The 9,595-nt window shown below is 41.6% G+C and overlaps 1 long non-coding RNA gene across 1 annotated transcript in view; it reads right to left on the reverse strand.

Annotated features, from left to right (window-relative positions):
- Positions 1-8,880: 8,880 nt before the first annotated feature.
- LOC122233025 overlaps positions 8,881-9,595 on the reverse strand; it is a 44,155-nt gene continuing 43,440 nt past the window's right edge. The window contains exon 4 of the long non-coding RNA XR_006210449.1: positions 8,881-9,142. This is a non-coding gene — a long non-coding RNA (uncharacterized LOC122233025). The remainder of the gene's footprint in view (positions 9,143-9,595) is intronic.

Genomic DNA, 9,595 nt, shown 5'->3' on the forward strand with positions numbered 1-9,595 from the left:
TTAAAGCTATACCCTAACACATGAACTGGATCTCAAGATGGCCATGGTGATGATGATAAAATCACATTGTTTTGTTTTATTCCAAAGTTATGAAACCCTTTCTCTCTCCTTTCTCTTTCTCCCCCAGGGTATTCTGCGGTGGTTCTCCCCTTTTCCATGTTAAAGCATTTCCCCTTTGTCTACGTGTTCGTTGGTTTAGTGTACAGTGTAGTGTAATTACACAGCTTGAATTAAAAAAAAAACCTGGATTTGAGTTCCATCTCTGCCACATTTAATTGTATGAGAAAAGTGCATTTCTATAACGAAGTTTGAGTTTCTTCCTAAAGAAAAATATGTTATTACTCATTGAAACAGGAGCTTCCTTTCTTGGAAACTTGATTCCATGAAAGAAACAAATGGTGGGGCATGGCCAAACCACTGCCAATGGGTCCAGTCAAGATTTCTGGAACCTGACTCAATTATAATAGTATTCTTTGTCCCTGCAACAATAATGGCATTGGTAGTGAAGTAAGATGAGGCAGACATGCTGTGGCCCAGCATCTTCACAGCTAGATCCTGACTCATTTACTTCCCAGTGTGTACTTATTCGCAATCTTTCATTCCTTGCAGTTGACTCTCCACTTTTCCTCGGTACCCCTTTATTTTCAAGTCTTTCAGCTTGTTAAAAAAAATTACTTTCCATGCTTTGACCACAGAACTCCTCTCTCTCCCTGTCACCTCACTGTATTAACTGTTCAGCAGTATGCTCCTGCTTCTATGAAACTGATTTGTCCCTATCTGCAGTTTATGTTGGCATGATCCAAATCTGCAGGTGAGACCAGTTCGGTTGACTCAAACTCACATTTCTATTGGACGGACCATTGTTCAAGTTCACAGACTGAATCTCTACCCCTAACAGTTTACTCCCCACTGATCTCAAGTAGGTGTGTAGATATTTCCCTGCACTATATCCCCACCATGACCAAGAAAACTAAAACAAACTTTCACATGGATGCTGTATTGAGTCTCACTTTCCCACATGAAGGACAGAATAAATCAAAGTACAGAACTGCGACCCTATCACTGCCTCCTGTGTATAGAGAGAGATAAAAGGTGAGCTTAAAGATGCTGTAGATCAGCACTGAGCAACCTGCAACCATATGCTGCCCCTAAGGTTTGCCATATGGCTCTGAGTCTAATTTCAAACTCACTTTTCAGCACATTTAAAGGTGAAGGAGTTAGACAGGAATGAGGGACGCCCATAGAAACCACCTATCATGAGCAAAAGAGAGATTTTAGAATGTCCAGTCCTCTACCATGTGTTCTCCAGCTGGACTGGGACAGAGGCAGAAGCAAATACTTGTGGTTGGCGGAAATAAAGCTAATGCTATTGGGAGGCCCCAAGGCAGCTGGGCCTGTGGGCTTCGCTGTGCAGCCCTGACCAAGGAGTCCCAGGCCACCTTACTAGAAGGAAATGGAAAGAGGATTCACTTTAGTTCTTAGACAATGAGGATCTTTTCTCTTTCAGTTGCAAGACTTTTGAGTTTTCACATTGCGCTTTATTATAGTGATTTGGGGGGGGGGGGGTTATGATATGTACCCTTTTTGAATTTTCACTTTTTAAAATTTATTCTGCTATCATTTATTTTCCTCTCCTTTCCTTCCTTCTCATGTACCCTTTTCTCCCTCCCTCCAGTCTTTTCCTTCCTTCCTTCCTTCCTTCCTTCCTTCCTTCCTTCCTTCCTTCCTTCCTTCCTTCCTCTTCCCTCCTTTCCTTTCCTCTTCCCTTCTATTAGTTGATGTTTTTTCTGCAGGGTAAAGTGCTATGTAGAGTATATATATGTGTAATGTAAGTTTCATTTCCTGGGGGAATTCCCAGTTTGGGGCGGATATGAGCTGCGATAAAATGCCTTTCTTTATAGATAAGCATGCATAAGGTCCAGGACAATATTTCTAAAAAAAATTCAAAGGAAAATGAGGTCACTTTGACCTGGTATGTGTGAGTATGTGGGGCTGAGAGTAGAGGATGCTGAAGAGGGAAGCAGAGAAAAATGTGAAGGTCAGCTTTGACCTGAGCTGGAAGCATTGGAAGACAACTTTTCTCCCCAAACAGCTTGAGTCAACATCTCCTCTTCACACCCAATTTTAGTAGCCTCGGGTAAGGTGATATGTGCTCCTTTCTTGAAGGAAACAGACTGTGATGATCAAACCCCAACATACAAAGTGCCATCTGCCATTTACTTTTTATCTTCTTAAGTCATGGGAAACTCCAACTAACTCCAAGATATAAAATATTGACAAATCAACTCAGAATAAGCTGTCTGTTATCAGGAAGGTGCATTGAGTGTTACTCTTCTACAAGCAATGAGAAATTTCCATCAAGTATTAACATCAATCCAAATACTACATCTTAAAGTCGCCATGGTCTGAGCCCACATTATCACATTTTTTCCTTACAAGAACCATTGCACAGAGAGGGAAACTAAGGCTTATTGAATTTAAGTAACTTGGTTGAAGGCCCACAGCTGGGAAGTGATGAAGTATTAGAAGCCAAGACTCCCAATATAATGCATACCCCATACATTTCAGTTATTATTTCATGCCAAGTCATTGAGGTTGTTCCTTTATTGAGTCATTCAGGAGACAGTCGATGGCTATTTACTCTGAGCAGTTCCCTGTGCTGAGCTCTAAAGGAGTCAAAGATGAAAAAAGCACTGTCCCTTTGGCATAGATCAAAAGGGCAGAATCAAAATAGAAACATAGTTATGTTTAGGATTCTAAACATATTTTTTAGTTACTCTAAGCACAATCCCTTTCCACAATGTCACATCAAACCTTTTATTTTCTCTTTCTCTCTGCATCTTCTTGCTTCCTGGAGCCTCAACCTTTTAGACCAAGGCACTAAAAATGGTTTTCTTTTTCTTTTCTTTCCTTCCCCCCAACTTTTCCTATTTTGACTCAAAGCAGGAAAGGAGGTGAGTACTTACATAAGCATAAAATATAAAATAATTGGGCAACAAAAGTTTCATCTTTATCATGTAAGCAATAAGTGTCCATCCTTTTGGTTTATTTTTATTTTAATATTTCTTCCCCCCAGCCCCACCCTACCCACCTTGGTGGTCACTCCACAAGGGTCTCTTTGTCCCATGCTCTTCTCCTTAGGATCTATAGATTTCCTTTTCCCCTACCCATCAACAACTCCAAGCCGAGCAGGAGAAAACTAACAATTCATATTGGAGTCTATAGTTCACAGAATGTCTGGCTTTGGGATGAAGAGAAGGATCAAGGGTCCACAGGAAGGGGGCGAGCATGTGAGGAGCAGGGTTTGGGGATGATGCTGTCTACAGGGAAGCGATAGCTCTTAGGTAGAAGTCTCACAAAGGCCAGGGATAATACTGGGGATCTGGGGAGTGTCCATGAGATAAGTTAGTTCTACCAGGAATGGTGTTCTGAATTCTGTACCATACTTTTGACTCTTTGTGGATTGAATTATATTTCTTGAACCTCAGGGAAGCCATTCACTGGGTAATTTTTAGTGTCTCATGTTTATGTCCCAGTTTGCATATTCTCTCATCATTGTCCTACCTGGTCACCTCCAGATTCCTGAATCCTTCTAGTATGGGAGACTAAAAGAGAGGAAAGCTACTTATAGAATCAACCAGGTAGTTAAAAAATGTTTACATACTCATGTCCTTACCCTTTTAAATAAATTTTTTAATTTTTTTTTTTTTTTTTTAGAGAGAATGAGAGAGAGAGAGAGAGAGCACAGGAGCATGGGAGGGACAGAGACAGAGAGAGACACAGACCCCAAAGCAGGCTCCAGGCTCTGAGCTGTCAACACAGAGCCCCACGTGGGGCTTGAGCTCACCGACCACAAGATCATGACCTGAGCCGAAGTCAGGCGCTTAACCGACTAAGCCACCCAGGCACCCCACTTATCTTTTTTTTTATTTCCAAAGATATATGTCCTGAGTTACGCATGTGCTGTCCACAGTAGTGTGTCACAATGTGACCTACAAGTCCAGCACAGCATTGCATCAGATGCCAACTGAAAATATTTTGTCATAGGCTGTCTTCTAGACAAAGGGCAGATATCCCTTTTCAATTTCTCCTTCCTTTGTTGAAGAGAAGTTGCTAAGGAGAGGAGAAATTTGACTGACCAGCAATCAAAGGATGGGCTTACTATGTATAATCTACTCATTCTTTCGTCCAATCAATGTTTATTGAGCACTTATTATGCACCTGGTACAGATTGGGCAGTGGAGCTCTAGCTATGAATGTTACAGACAAAATATGTTCTCTCTTGAATCTTATGAGCCTATATATGAAATAAAAATAAAATCAATTCCCATGGTCATCCACAATTATTAGTATAATCATTGAGGTGACCAACATGCACTGAACTGAGTATCAGGCACTATGATAGGCATGGGGTGTGGACATAGGCCAGGTTCAACTGCTGTCATCAAGGAGCTGAGAGCCTAGTGAGGGAAGCGGACAATTCACCACTCCTGAGCATGACAGATGATGCTGTGGGAGACTAAGAAGACAGTGATGATGTCTGCCTGGGGAGGCTGGGGCAGGGATCAAGATGATGTAAAGTCTTTACAGTGGCCTACAATGACCTAAGTGATGTAGATGACCACTTCTCTACACTGGCATCCTTGTTGGTTCTGGTAATTTCTTTTGTCTAGACCTTTGCACTAACTTATCCCTCTAACTCAGGGTTTCTTAACCTTGGCTATTGATATTTTGGATTAGGGTCCTATCCTGTGCATTGTGGAATATTTAGCAGCATTCCTGGCCTTTACTCACTGGATGCCAGTAGCAAAACTCTCTGCTCCCAAGCCATGAAAACCTAAAGTATCTGCAGAGGGCACTGACTGCCAAAAGTCCCCTAGGAGCAAAACTACCCCCAGTTGAGAACCACTATTCTAACTAGAATATTCTCCCAGATATCTGCATGGTTAGCAAATTGTTCAAGAATTTGCTCAAAATGTTACTATCTCATACTTGGACTGCCCTATTTAAAAAAAAAATTAAAGTTTATTTATTTTGAAGGAGAGAGAGAGAGAGAGAGAGAGAGAGAGCGCGCACAAGCAGGGGAGGGGCAGAGACAGAGGGAGAAAGAGAATATGCCAAGTAGGCTCTGCACTGTAAGTGCAGAGTCCAATGTGGGGTTTGAATTCACGAAACTTGTGATCATGACCTGAACTGAACTGAAACCAAGAGTTGGATTCTTTAAAAAAAATTTTTTTTAATGTTTTATTTATTTTTGAGACAGAGAGAGACAGAGCATGCGCAGGGGAGGGGCAGAGAGAGAGGGAGACACAGAATCTGAAGCAGGCTCCAGGCCCTGTGCTGTCAGCACAGAGCCCGAGGCGGGGCTCGAACTTACAAACCGTGAGATCATGACCTGAGCCGAAGTCGGACGCTTAACCAACTGAGCCACCCAGGTGCCCCTCAGATGGTCCTACTTAAAACTTTAATACCACTAACCATTCTTCATCCCCCCTACTCCCTTTTAAAAATTTTCATCCACATATATTAACATCATCCAATATACTATGTAATTTATCATTGCTATTGGTTCTCTCTGTGTTAGAACATGAGCTCTGTGTAAGCAGGCGTCTGTTTTGTTCATGGCTGTGTCCTTTATGACTAGAACAGTGCCTGGCAGAGTTTAAGCACTGAGCACATATTTGGTGAATGAATTAATTAAGGATAGTCAACATTTGTGTAAAACTGTAATGTTTAGAGGTACATCCTCATTTAACCCTCAAGTAATATTATTAATTGGGCCATAGTATTATTTCCATTATAAAGTTAAGGAAATTCAGTAATGCTAAAGATAAGCCTCACACCAAGAAATGATGATGCCAGAAAGTCAATTGGATAATTAAATATTTTTAAATATAGCCCTCTCTAGATTACATGATGTCTTTCCAGAGTCTGAATGAACTGGGAAATTTGGTGATTTGTGAGACAGAACAAAGAAAGGATAGTCTCTTGGCTATAAAGAACCAACCTCTGCCTCAGAAAAAGAGACAAAGGATTTCTGTACCCCATGAGAAGGCACCGTGTTTACTACAAGTATTTTCATCTTAACCCACTTGCTATGACTCTATGTGCCTCTGTGTTGGCTATCCTGGGGGCACATGTTATCCCCTGGGGAATAACAGGAGGTAGGAAAGTATAAGAAAGGTCCAGAATAATCACTGAACATCTTATTACAGTCGCAGTACTCAGTATGGAAAGATAACAAGTACTTGAAAATATCAGCGACATAGTAAAAACAAATTCACATACATTGTTCATTGATTCATTCATCAGCTACTTACTGAGTACCTACTCATGCATTCAACATATGTGAACATCAGACAAAGCCTCTACCTTCATGGAGTTTATATTCTACTGGTAGAGACAGACAGTATAGAGATGGGAAATTCAAAGTAATTTTTCATTTTTTAAAGTTTATTTATTTATTTTGAGAGAGAGAGAGAGAGAGAGAGCATGAGCGAGTGCACGAGTGGGGTGGGGCAGAAAGAGAGGGAGAGAGAGAGAATCCCAAGAAGGCTGCACGTTGTTAGCACAGAGCCCAAGGTGGGGCTCTATCTCAACCGTGAGATCATGTCCTGAGCCGACAGCAAGAGTCAGATGCTGAACGCACTGAGCCACTGAATGCCTTCAAAGTAATTTTTTAAATGACACAGGAAATGTCATAAACACTTCAGGCTGGGGAGGAATAGGTGCTACTTAGGCTTGAGAGCTCCTGGGGTGGGGGTGGGTACCCTCACTCTCCCCTGGGACTTGAAGCATTCGGGAGAAAATATTGAAACATACAGGACAGTACTTAATGTAAGGACCCTGCCCCGGAGACAGGAATTGGGTCACTTGGAGCCAGAATACACTTTATGCTTCTGCTTAAAAGCAACATTTTTGTGTGTGCTTTAGATCATAGGAACGGTGGTTCAGGGCACATTAAAGGATAGAGGACTGGTAGTGGGTATACAAAGATAAAAGAGAGTCTGTGGGTCAAAATAGGAAGCATTGAGTATTCTATGTCCCTTTGTAGATGCAGAATACACATTAGCCTAGGATATGTTGTAAGGAGTCAACTAGTGACAAACTATTTCTCATTGAATATAAGATACCACTGATCTTAAGACGTACCGTTACTGTATTTGCCACTAAGCAAGGAAAAGGAGAAAGTATAATTGTAATATATTGTCAGTTATGAGATGCATCCTGATTTGAGAGGTGTTAACATGTGAGAAACTGTGAGATGTGGAACTGTTGGATAGAATCAGGTTTAGTTCTTAGATATGCCAAACTAACTGGGCCTTTCTTGTCTGATCCAGGCTATGTTGTGACGGTTTACCCTTATTTTATTTTAATTACCATAAATAGATATTATAGGATGCTAAGGTTGTGGCTAAGATAACTCTCTGATCAAAGATGATTTGTGTTCCTTTCCATAACATGGAATTGGTGCTGTGGAGCCGTATATCCCAGTGTGTGTGTGTGTGTGTCTGCGTGTGTGTCTGTGTGTGTGAGTGGGTGTGAGTTTTGGGTGGTGGGTAGGAGGCTTGAAGCTTAGGAGATAGAGTCCTCACTGGGTGTGGTCTTGGGACTGGTTCTGGCCAATAATGTGTGAGTAGAGATAATGTAGGTCACTTCTGAGCAAGGATTTCTAAGTATCTGTGTGTCCTCCCATGCTCTCTTCACCTTCCGCAGCAGGCTTAGAGGCTGCATATTGAATATTCTACCATAATGAAATAAAAGGATCCTGGACCCACGAACCATTCTTGGAGTACCTCCAATCAGGAATATTCTTGCTGAACATTGCATGGGCAAGAAAGAAACGTCTCTTGTTTTAAGTCACTGAAATGTGGAGGTAGATACAGAAATCAGCCTATCCTAGCACAGGTCAATTTTGTTCTTTCTTTATTTCTTAGCAAGTATGTAGTGCCTGCCAAATAATACCAAACACTTCTTCCAAAACTCTGATGAAGATGGAAATTCCTCAACTGACTGAATGCTTATGGGTCCTGAGTTGACCTTGCTCCACAGGGATTAGAAGAGCAAGTTGCTTCCCACGCCCCTGGCGGGGTCTCCTCGACTGTACCCAGGGTGTGATTATTACTGTATTGCAGTGGAAACTATGGGCCCAGGAGTTTCTCTTTTGTATTTGATACATGGCCTGTCTCCTGGCAGGGGCACACAGAACTGAGAGCTCTTTGACTGAGGTCAGTAGATCATGGTGTGTTAATCCCATGGAAAGAAAAAAGCATCTTTACAAGGCACTATCATTAACTCCCCGTTCTTGGCTAAGAATAATTTTCAAGAAGACTTCTATAAAATGTGTGTATTCACATCCTTGAAACATAGTCTGGGAGACTGTCTTCGACCCCTTCTCTTAGTCCTCATCTTGGCCATCATGGGGTTTTCTCCTTAGTGATGGGAAGAAAGGGGATTTGCACCATTACACACATATTACTCTATCCCCTTGAGTGCTGTGTTCTAGTAATGGGGTCTTGTTCTAGTAACAAGACCTTGTTTTGTCTGGCGTGAAATAACACACATTTGTTTCTGAGAAGGTAGAATGTGTGTGTGTGTCTGTGTGTGTGTGTGGGTGTGTCTGGATGTGTCTGGGTCTAGTGGGTGTTAGAGGCATAACGCATGAGGTCTAGGCAATACAAACCATTAGAATATTATTAACATGAGGTGATTTTATTTGCATTTTAGAAACATTGCTTTGTTTTCAGGATAAGGGATGGATTAGAAGAGTTAAGACATGGGCAAAAATGAGCCTGGTCCCTGAGAGACCCGTTAATAGTGTATTCCGCTAATCCAGGCCGAGGGATATATTCAATGGCAATGCTAATAGAAATGAAGACTGACATTTTAGAATTCTTTTATAGATCAAATCTCTAGGAAATGGTAGAATGTTTTATTTTAAAGTGTAGGTTTTTATCATTCAGGTGTGGTGAGACCAACAGATCAAGAGATGATTGCCATTGAAAATCTAGTTTGTTATTCACAGTTCCCAAGAGGAAGGCCACACACTGCACCATGCAGGGCCACATGTGGAAGCACCAGCATCTGTCAGGAGGCATAAAGAGCAAACAGCAGACACAGGCAGGAGGTTTGGTTGTAGTTTCTGAAGTCGGAAAGGCAAGAAAACATAAGGTCAGCAGGCTTAGACTTGGCTAGTTTGAATAATTTCAGGAAGCTATGGGGTATAGGTGCTTTCTCTAGGTGTCTGGTACCTGGTACCTAAGGCAGAAAATTGCCTCCTAGCGTATAAAAGCCAGGCAGAAAAGGCATTCAAAGTTTGAGCTTAGGATTGGTGCATTTGTATATGAAAAGTGAACTCCAGAGCAAATCACTTGCTGTCAAAGGACTGTCTAGCCCTGGGAGGGACAGTCTATCCTAGCCAGCAACGCCGGGAGGCAGAGCAACAAAAATGCAGAAAACAAGAAAATGTAGTTAATGTGCATTTGATGAGAAAAAAGAGGAAGTCAAAGCGATTTCCTTCTGGGATGACTATGTGGAAGTGAAATGCTATTTACATTTCAGAGAACTATTCTTCTTTATTGAGCACCTACTCTGT

This window comes from Panthera tigris, chromosome D4, assembly GCF_018350195.1.
Source record: "Panthera tigris isolate Pti1 chromosome D4, P.tigris_Pti1_mat1.1, whole genome shotgun sequence".
Lineage (NCBI taxonomy): Eukaryota > Metazoa > Chordata > Mammalia > Carnivora > Felidae > Panthera > Panthera tigris.